Source organism: Equus quagga, unplaced genomic scaffold (genome assembly GCF_021613505.1).
Source record: "Equus quagga isolate Etosha38 unplaced genomic scaffold, UCLA_HA_Equagga_1.0 73442_RagTag, whole genome shotgun sequence".
NCBI lineage: Eukaryota > Metazoa > Chordata > Mammalia > Perissodactyla > Equidae > Equus > Equus quagga.
Window position 1 is genome coordinate 8,760,496 of NW_025802777.1, and position 10,654 is coordinate 8,771,149.

Genomic DNA, 10,654 nt, shown 5'->3' on the forward strand with positions numbered 1-10,654 from the left:
TCCTCATGACCTCATCTAATCCTAATTACCCCTTGAAGGCCCCCATCTCCAAATACCATCATTTTGGGGGGTGGGACTTCAACATGCAAATTTTGGAGGGACACAGTTCAGTTCATAGCCAACATCATTCAACTCACTACACAAACTAATCAAGTTCTGTACATTCTACTTCCCAAATATCTCTCGAACCCATTGAGTTCCCTCCAGTCTTGCTCTCACTACCCTCTTGCCTGGATTATGCCCACAGCTGCCTGACTGATTTCTCTGCCTCTGCTCCTGTCCCTCTTCAATTCATGCTCTATTCTGCAGCCCAAGCCATGTAGGACAGGTAGCTTTTCTCTTTTTTGGAGGATGTGCTACCAACTGGTTCCATCATGGGACCCAACCCCAGTTCTACAGTGATTTCCCGAAGCACATATCTGACTCCAGCCAATCAGAGCCATTCCCTGGGATTTTCCTGGCTAAACAGGCAGAAAAGCAGCCTCTTCCCCCTTCGGTAGTAGACTGTTGGGATGTGGGTCTGAGTGTCACATGCTACACTATGTGGAGAAAATCCTTCTACCATAGGACAGGGTGCAAAGAGAGGCAAAGATGGAAGACAGACATGGGTCCTCGTCCCTGGGCCCCTTAGGCCACCTCTACCCTGCCTCTCTCTTGCTTACTTGAGCCCATAAAATCTCCCTTTCTGCTAACTGTTGTGTAATTTTGAATGTGCGTCCCAGAGCATGCTGATGGTAGCCATCACCGTGACAGACAAGACTCACGGGATGTCGTAATAACTCAGCCTTATTTGTGCTCCTGCCGTTTGTTTAATTCTTTCATTCTGCTCTGTGGGCTCTACCCATGTAAGGTTTGATCTTTCCCTGCCCCTATGGTCATGTTAGGTTGGGGAAAATGGTCCTAATTCAGTAATTAAACTATGCAGTCCCAGATCAAAATCAAAATTCTGAACTAGATTTAAGATGGAGACCCCTCACTTCTCCCAGCTCAGGCTGCAGGAGCAAGAGAGCTGCAGCGGGAAAGTGGCGGCTGCACGTGCTTCTGTCTTCCACCCCTGCTCTTCTGCTTTGACTCCCTCGACTGATTAACCGTGGTGTCTGACCTCCCCAGGGCTGAAGCAGGGGAGTGAGAGAGAGCTAATGGAGCGGAACAGTCTTATTTGTCGCTTCTGCAGTGTAAACTAGCAACAGGCAGGCGTTTAGAGCTAATGCCTTCTCCTGGGGGCACTGTCTTGAGGTCGTTGTAGATTTCCTCAGCATCATCCGTCAGAGCGGGCAAGGGCGGTGTTCAACAGCGGCCCCATGTGGCGGCTGGAGGCAACAGCAGCAGAGGATTATTCAGATACTGGTCCTGTGGGCCTCGCGGAGGAAGCCAGACTACCCAGCCTGCCGGCTCTGGACAAAGTACCTGGGAAACCTGGTCAACGCAGGAGGTCTTAAGAGGGAGATAAGTATAAGATGTCCTGTTAACCAGGCAACCAGGGGCTCAAGCCATCGGTTGGGAGAAGAAATGAGATGTAACTGTATTTGCCCCTTGGGTTTGTGGAGTCACTTATGTCGTCACAATTTATCTCTTTTTTTTTTTTTTTTTTTACAGCTGAGGTTCAGAGCAGTGGAGGGACTTGCCCACAGTCCCTCAGTTAGCAAGCCATAAAACCCTACTGGAAGCTGGGTCCTCCCATTCCCAAGGCTGTGAGCTTTCCTCTGCCCCTCCCTGGAGACAAGCAGTGACAGTTAACGTCCTTGAATGCTGGAGACGACAACAATGAAGTTAAAAGGAAAAGAAAGAATGACGCATAAGTGAAAGATTTTTAAAATATGTAAAACGTCTTCGAAATGTCCTCTGGAAGGTTGTACCCGCTGCAAAGGCAGAAACATCCAGAATCTGTGTTCTTGGCCAGGAGGAGCTCTGAGAGCCCTTTGCTGGAGCAGGGCAGGCCCTCCACAGGGCTCCTGAACCGTCATTTTTCATATTCCTTTGCATGGTGGGATGTCCGAATTGGCTGGTGAGGTGTGCCCTCTCTAGAAAATACTCCTTAGAAAGAATGCCAGCTGTGGATATGAGCATTTATATTGACAGTTTTTTTAATATCAGTTCTGGCACCCTCAAATGCAAAAGCCTTGTTTCTTTTCCTTTTTTGTCTTTTTGGAGAGTCAAGTCCACATCATGGCCACCTTTGCTCCCAATTTAGATGTCTTCTAAGCCCACTGGCTCTTCAGTGAACCCAAAACAGAAAAATGTCCACGGCCCTCCAGGAGAGTTTAGTCTCTGATGTGAGAGGAGCCAGAGGGTATCGGAGTCCTTTCTCCCAGGGCTGTAGCTCAGACAAATATTTACTGGGCGAGCGGTTTTGCTTGATTGCGTTTAGGTCAACATTGGTCTGGACTGAACCAGAAGGCCTAAGGAGACATACACACATAGGAAGAAAATATCTGCCTTCGTGGTGGTACAAGCTGTTCCATTTCACTGTTGTATAAGCTTTCCGGAATGACAAACAGTGAGCGTCAGCCACACTGCATAAAAAGGCAGGCAGCTGCCCACCCCCTGTGACCATGAGCTTGACCGTCCCCCACCCCCAGGGACAGAACACTCTTCATTAGAAGATACCGTGTGGCCACAGCCACGACAGAATACAGAATCCTATAAAAATAGCATTTGTATTTTTCTATATAAACCTTAATTTTTTTTTCCTGTTGCCTATTAGGGCTCTCCATGTTAAGAAAACAACAGGAGAAGGTTTGCACTGAAGTGTAACATGCACGCAGAAAAGTGAACACAGCCTAAGTGTGCAGCTCTGTGAAGTGCCCCAAAGTGAGCAAACCATGAAACGGAACACAACCAGCACCTGAGGATCCCCTCCTGCCCCCTCTAGTCACTTGCCCTTAGCTGAAGGACATCCATCATGCTGACTTTTAATGTCATAGTTTGATTTTGGCCACAGAGAGGGTTTCAAGGTCATGCATATGCCCTAGCAGTGACAGTACACAGTTCCACCTGTAGGACAAGCAATCGGGAGAATTCATGGGACCCTGGGTGCAGCTTGAAGGTGACATTCAGGATGTGGAAGGAGAATGCCTTTGGTGTCAGACATCCCACCTCTGACACCTACAAGCTGTGTGACATTGGGCAAGTCAATTCTCTGAGCCTGAAGATGCCCCCGATCTTTAAGGGGGAACAGCCCCCCATTTTTCGGGAGCTTATCACTCCCCACATCCCACACCAGCATCCTGCTGAGCTGAATGCAGAAACCTTCAGGGATGACAGCTGACCTCACAGATGACACACTCTCCGAGGCCTCCACCTCTTGGCCGAGAGCCGCCAGGGCGTGTCTTCCCCCTGCCGAGGCGGCCGCATTGGCAGCGCTCCCGTGAAGCCACCTCCACACCCAGCCTTCCCACCTGCCTTCCTGGAACCAGAGGGTATCTGATCCTGCCGCTCCTCCACCTTACAGGTGAGGAAACTGCGGTTCATGGAGGGGACAGGACTTGCCTGGGGTCACACAGCAAGGACCCAGCTGGGACCGGAGCCCTGACTCCTACCCAGCCCTGTCACTGCCACTGGCCCTTTATCACCCAGGGCCTCCCTTCTGCCCCTTCTCACATCACCTGGTCATTGCTGGAAATCCCCATCTGTGTGGCAGAGCCGGAAGAGCCACAGTTCAGCCATTCCGTAGCAAGAGACAGCAAGAGCCTAAATAGAATTTGGACAAAGACTTACATTTAATTGATGGATGTATTTATCATTGAATAGACAACACACACATGGTTAAAATTCTTTATATTCATAAAGAATAGACAGTGAGAATTCTCCCTCCCACTCTAGCTCTCCATCTACCCAGGTCTCTCCTCCTTCAAGGAACTCCTGTTTTTACCTTCTCTGTTGTCCTTAAAGCAGCTTTTCAATGCCTACGCAAGCAAAACCAGATCCATTTGATTCTCTCCCTACTTTTTTACATAGATGGTAAAATAATCTCTGCTGTTTTCATTCAACAGTACGTCTTGGAGATCTTTACACATCAGTGCACAAATAGCATCCTCATTCTTTTTCACAGCTGCATAGTATTCCATTGCATACCTGTATTATATTATTGAGATATAATTCACATACCATAAAATTCACTGCGTTAAAGTTTATAATTCAAGACCTTTATGTATTCACAGAGTTATGCGACCAGCACCACAATTAATTGTAGAAGACTTTTACCACCCCCTGTACCCCTTAGTAATGACCCCTCCAACTCCCTGCCTAGGGTTGCTCCCTAGGCAACCACTAATTTACTTTTTGTCTTTATAGATTTGTCTCTTCCTGACATTTCATATAAATGGAATCATACAATATGTTGTCCCTTGTAAGTGGCTTCTTTCACTTAACATAATGTTTTCAAGGTTCATCTATGCTGGATCATGTGTCAACACTTTATTCCTTTTTATTGCCAAATAGTACTCCATTGCATAGAGCTACCACATTTTATTTATCCTTTCATCTGTTGATGGACGTTCCGACTATTTCCACTCTTCGGCTGTTATGAATAATGCTGCTGTGAACATTCATATACTTGTTTTTGTCTGGATGTATGTTTCCATTTCTCCTGGGTATATGCCTCAGAGTGGAATTGCTGCATCACATAGCTTGTTTTATAAATTACTTATCTAGTCCCCCATTGATGGAAATTTGATCAAATTACATCTTAAAAGCCAACAGCCCTCACAAGTTTAGCAGGTCATGGTCATATTAGTGAGGAGTCAGGAGATGTGGGGCTGGAGAGGATGGCTGCCTTACAGAACCTGCCAGAGTCTTCCAACCTTTCCTCTCCGTGTTCTCTTTTCTTCCAGACTCTTATTCTGGCAATTTCCAGTTAAACCTGCTTTTATTCTAATGAGGTCTGTGACTCAGGGTTGTGGGGAAGAGAAGCACCTTTCCCCACAGCCTGGCCTGTGAGCCCATTGCCCACTGATCCCTGAGGGCAAACTCCAGCCCTTCAGCTGCGTCCTCATGTGCCTGCTCCTTCCTGTCTGGGTTTCCTCATCTGGGAAACATTCCAAGAGGAAACTGGTGACTCTTGACCGTGGAGTTTCCTGGCCCTGTGGCAATGGGCCTCTGCCACACCTGCAACAGGTGCAGAGCAGGGGAATTCAGGAGCCATCCAGGCTATAAGCTGGTGAGCCAGCCTCAGGGAGAGCTTCCACCACCACAGGCCTGGATGGGACCTGGGAGGGCTGGAGTCTCTTTGGTGACAGTGTTTTTGAAACAATTCCTTTGCTTCAGACCTTCTCAACAAGCCAGACTTCTCAACAAGACAGATTGACATCGATCCTCTGATTGATTGAATGAGAGAGAATTAGTCCAATTCCTCTGTGCTAAGTGTCTATTTGATACTGCTGTAAAATTCTCAGGGTATCATGTTACTCCCTGCTCAGGACCCTCAGTGCAGACCAAATGCAATAGGACTGTGATCATTTGCAAGAAGGAGTTCTCCTTTTATCCTTTTCTCTTTCCATGGCAGCCGCTTAAACTTGCCTCCCCAAGAGTTGAGGAAAAGACCAACTCGTGGAATGTGAGTATATTCTGCTATGATGCAAGGACGGGCAGTTATGGAATTACCTGTATATTTCACATTGTTAAATGGCAAATGCAAAATGGCACAAAGGGTTGTCTCTTCTACAGGATGTGTTTATCCAGTAAGATATAATCTAATTTACTCTTATTTTTCTTAAAAAAGGTAAAGAACAATTTATTGCAATAATTAATATAGTGAGTTTTTTCATGTGGAAAATAAACTGGTTTTAAAATAATTCAATGTTCTATCGTTCTTAGTTGGGTATATTTTATATGTATTTGAACATATCACATCTTTCTATAACAATTCCAGAAAGGTGTATGAGTTTAGGTATGTGTTTCAAGTGTAAACAAGTTCTCTTGCCTTCATTAAGGTTTATGACGTTCTTGTTGGCTGATTTGTTTTTTAATAATTATGGGAATTTTTTCCCCTTCCTGACGTGAAGTTCTCAAACCATTGCACCATCAGTGATGTAAAATTCGTGATTGTTTTGTTGTTTCTTATGCATGACCAATTTTGTATAATTAAATCTGTTCATTGGGGTTTTGTCACATGTGATTTGTAGAGTTATTTTTTTAAGTGGTTTCTCTTTTCATCTAAAAGAAATAAGATTATTCACTCATCCTGACAGTTAACTATGATAAAAAATGCCAGCCTCTCTGAATCTTGCATTAGCAAAATGAACTAGCAGCAAACAAATCTCCCATGGAAAGCATTTATGGAGCACCTTTGGTATACTCAGTGAGCTATGGGATTTATCCTGATGTGTCTTAATCTAGCTGTGCTCACAGAGCACAAGAAATGGAGATTTGAACCAGGGAGGCTCAACTAAAAATGTCTCCCAGTTTTACCACTTCTTCGGCTGTTATCATTTCATTTTCACTGGCTCCCCTACTAGAGAAAACAGTTTTGAATTAAACAGTAGTTAAGATCTTAATCTTCTGGTCCTGGAAGGTCACACAGTATCTTTACCCAGAGACATTTCCAAGCAGACCAGAAAAGTGTCCACTTGTAGTCTTTCATTTTTAAATTAACTTCTTTTTGAAAATAAATACACATGGGACAACATGTACAAAAGGGCATCAGAGAAAAGTACTAAAGGACATCTCCCTCCCCCAATTCTCTTCCCCATGAACAACCATAGGTACCAATTTCTTGTGTATTCTCCCAGAAATATTTTGCAAATAACGCTTCCCTCCTTTATTTATGCATATGATTGCACACTATATCACAGTTAGGTTACTTTTTCATTTGTTAATATTTAGTATCAAAATTCTGTTTATTGCTGTTTAGGGCTGCATAGTATTCCACCGCATGGAGGTTCCAAAATGTCTGAAACCATCTCCCAATTGATGCTATTCAGGCTGTTCTCAAGCATTAGTCATCACAAGCAATGCTGCAATGAGTAACCTTAAACATGCATTGTTTTGGACACGTTTCAGAGTATCTTTAGGATCAATTCCTAGAGGTGGAATCACTAGATCAAAGGTAAGTGCATTGGTAATGTTGCTAGATTTTGTCAACCTGCCCTCCGTATTGGTTGCATGAATTTGCACTCTTGCCAGCAATTTAGCGAAGGCCTGGTGGCCCTGCAGACACATCCACACAGTGCATTCTGAAGCATCATGAGTTTGCAAACCCAACAGATAACAAAATTTTATCTTGTAATTTTAATTTGCATTTATCTTATTGTGAATCATACAAGAAGCTTTTTCTGTGTTCAAGGTTTGCTTTTTTTTCTCTGACCTAATTGTCCATTATCCTTTGCGTACTTTTCTACTGAGATTTTGGACTTGAAAGCTATTAAGAAATTTAGTGATAAAATTGCAATTTTTCTCCAGTTTGTTGTCTTTTGGTTTTATGGTATATAATAACCTTAAAATTGTCTATGTAGTTGAATTTAACATTTTCTGTCTTTTTTTCTTTCTTCCTTCCTTCTTTTTTTGTGCCCCCCTCTCAATTTTTGTTTATGCTTTGAAAGGGATGTCCCACTCCGAGGTGGTGAAAGAAAAAAATCTACCATGCTTTTTTCTAGTACTTTAAATTGTTTCATTTTTTTATGTTAAAATCTTTGATTTATCTGGACTGTTTTGGGACATAAAGTGAGAGATGTGAATCCAACAGCATATGGCTCCAATGTTACTTATTGAATAATCCATCTTTTTCCTACTGGGCAGAAATGCCTCTTTCTTATCCACGAATTCCAATTCTTAGCTTTCCGACGGTGTCTTCCTCTGTTCCATTGGTCTGCCTGTCTATGCAGCAGCATCACACTCTTTTAGCTATTGCAGTCTTATGGGGAGACTTTTTAGGGAGAGTTGTACCTGGTTCTGAAGAGCCCCCAGACCCTTTGCAAAGTCCAATGAGCCACAGGTGGGCTGTGGGCAAATAAGGCATTCATTTATTCCGACAACTGTAAATTATTTTTCTAGCTGGCTAGTTTTAAATCTTTGGCTTGGCTCATTTCCATTCATCACTATTTTTTTCAGAGTTTTCATAGTTAATCTGATGGTTGATTTTTCAATATGCATCATTTGTCTATTTCACAAAGCAACTCTATTTTTATTGCAATTTTGTTAGTTACATAGATTATTTTAGGGACAATTGACATATTTATGATGTTGCATGTCCTGTTCAAGAGCTTGGTGTTTTGAACTCTTGATTTTTAAGAATTTATCAACATATATATTATTAGGTTCCTGCCAATTCAATAGAGAAAGTGTCTTTAAGCAGTCCCACGTTTCCTGCTATTGCGAGGCCCTGCTGGCATTGGCTGAGCCAGGCAGCCCTCAGCCCAGGATGCTGGGTCTCATCCAGACCTCTCTATTTCTCAGTGATCAAGTGGACTCTCCGGGAGGCCCCATCCAGACCCAGACCAGCACTGTCCTGGGCACCTGCTGAAGGCCCACATGGAGGGGAGCAACAGCACCAACTCCACCAGGGCCCTGAACCTTCCAGATGGGACCAGCGCTGCCTGGTACATCCTCACCATCATTGGCATCTACGGAGTGATTTTCCTCTTCCAGTTGGCCAGCGACATCCTCAGAAAGAATGATAAGTGCTTGGAAGATATGCATTACTCAAATTTGACCTCTGAACTCAAAAAGAAAGGGCTCCAGAGCAAGGTGGCCAAACGCTCCACACTGACCATTAGCAACAGAGCTGTCCTGCCGCCCAGCCAGCCCAGTGTGGGGCCAGAGCGTGGAAATAGCGGGCCCCAAACCGAACTCCAAGGGACCCCTGAAAGTCAAGACAGGCAGGCCTCTACAGGGGCCAACTTTCTTGCCGGGGAACAGCTTTGGATTTATCGGGAACATTGAGAGAGGAGTCAAGGTCCTTGAATGGGGCTGGAAGAGCATCTCTGAGCTGTGGGCACTTCTGGCTGATAGGGATGTGACTGAAAGCCAGCATCCCATTTCCTTCTCAGACTTTCTGGCACTTTGGGAAGAGAAAGCAGGGGCAGCAGCTTTCAGTCATATTCATTCTTCACTGGAAAAGCTTGTGCTCCAGGGAAGGGCATGGGGCACTTAGTGTTCCCAGAGGAACATAGGAGACTCCTGAGGGGTATATGGGAAGGTGGCCTCCTGTTGTGGAAAGAAGGCTGAGTTTGGAGTCAAATGCCCTGGATGAAAACTGAACTTCTAGGGGGTCATATGAACTTTGAGTGGCTAGTGGCTCACCTGGAACACATGAGGGCTGCAATATATGGTCTCAAATGACCTTTCATTCAAAGACTCTGACTGGAGCATAGAACCAAAGTTGTTAATATCAGAATTTAGTCAGAAGTTCTTCATTTTCATTGGGAGGATGGGGTCGACTGAAAAAAAGCGTTCATTTTGCAGTCAGAAGAACCAATCTCTAGTCTGTGTTTGATTGTCAACCACTTTGGTGTCCTTGCGCACACCACTTCGCCTCTCTGGACCTTCGTTTCCATACAGACAAAGCGAGGATAATGATGCCAGTTCTGCCAATCTTACAAAGTAGATAAGAGCTAATGAGATCATGCATATGAATATATTTTGAAAAGTAAAATAAATATGTAAATATAAGCCTTGTTGTGGTGGAGGTGATGATGATTGACGCTGATGGCGTATTGGGGTTGGTGGTGATGGTAGGTTGGGTTGTGCTAGTGGTGGTGGTGTTGGTAGTGATTGATGGTGGTGGTGTTGGTGGTGGTTGATGTTGATGGTTGGTGATGGTGATAGTTGATGGTTGGTGGTGGTTGATGTTGACAGTGGTGGTGTTGGAATGGTTGATGTTGGTGGCGGTGGTAACGCTACTGTGGAACAGGAAACAACTAGTCCACTGGCAATTGGTCTGTAAGCAATGGCTGTCTTCCCTTGTCCTACAGGAGAACCCATCTGCATAACAGGTGATGACCTGTGCTCTGAATCAAGTCCGTGAGATTCAAGTTTTACGTGTAGACAGAACAGCCACTTTTAGGTTTGTTACATTAGGCGCAGTATGATTCACTCAAATGTTTTACAAATATCTATTACTCATATACATGTCTCTGCCTAAAAAAAAAGAAATAAGATCTGGCATAGATGACTGATTAACTTAGAGCAATTGGGATTAGCTGAATTTCTACAAGTGGCTTTCAGCAAGCAAAGAGAAAAATTGAATCTTATACCAACTTCTGTGAAGTTCAACCAGTTTGGCTTTTGGGGATGTTCCCTACGAGTGAAATATTTTTTTCCCTGCCTGCAGACAGTCATCTACACCAGCCCCATGATTTCATAAAGTTCAAACTTAATCCCCAAGCTTTTGTTTTTGGAAGGTGGGATAGACTTCCAAGTATTTTTCTTTGTTTCCATATTTTCTACATCATCATCTCACGGGTTCTCCAACAAAGTGTTGGTTTGTTTATATGGTTATGGCTGGGCTTTCTCCGTATGTTTGAGTTGGTTAAAGGGCAGGACAAAACAGAAGACACAAAGATAGACAAAATGTAATCCATAATGAGTAAGAATGCAGAATGTGTTAAAATGGGAGTGAAAGGCCAGAACTTAAGTGAATTTAAGGATATGATCCTCTCCTGTTGGTCGCTTTCCCAGTATGCATTTCCACCTTCTTTAACCCAACAGCCTCTAATTT

General features: G+C 44.1%; 1 long non-coding RNA gene across 1 annotated transcript; it reads left to right on the plus strand.

The window, feature by feature from the left end:
* Positions 1-5,122: 5,122 nt before the first annotated feature.
* LOC124234315 (uncharacterized) lies at positions 5,123-9,581 on the plus strand. Its single transcript, XR_006887267.1, has 3 exons — positions 5,123-5,554; positions 6,851-7,045; positions 8,392-9,581. It is a non-coding gene; the product is annotated as an uncharacterized LOC124234315 (long non-coding RNA).
* The last annotated feature ends 1,073 nt before the right edge of the window (positions 9,582-10,654 follow it).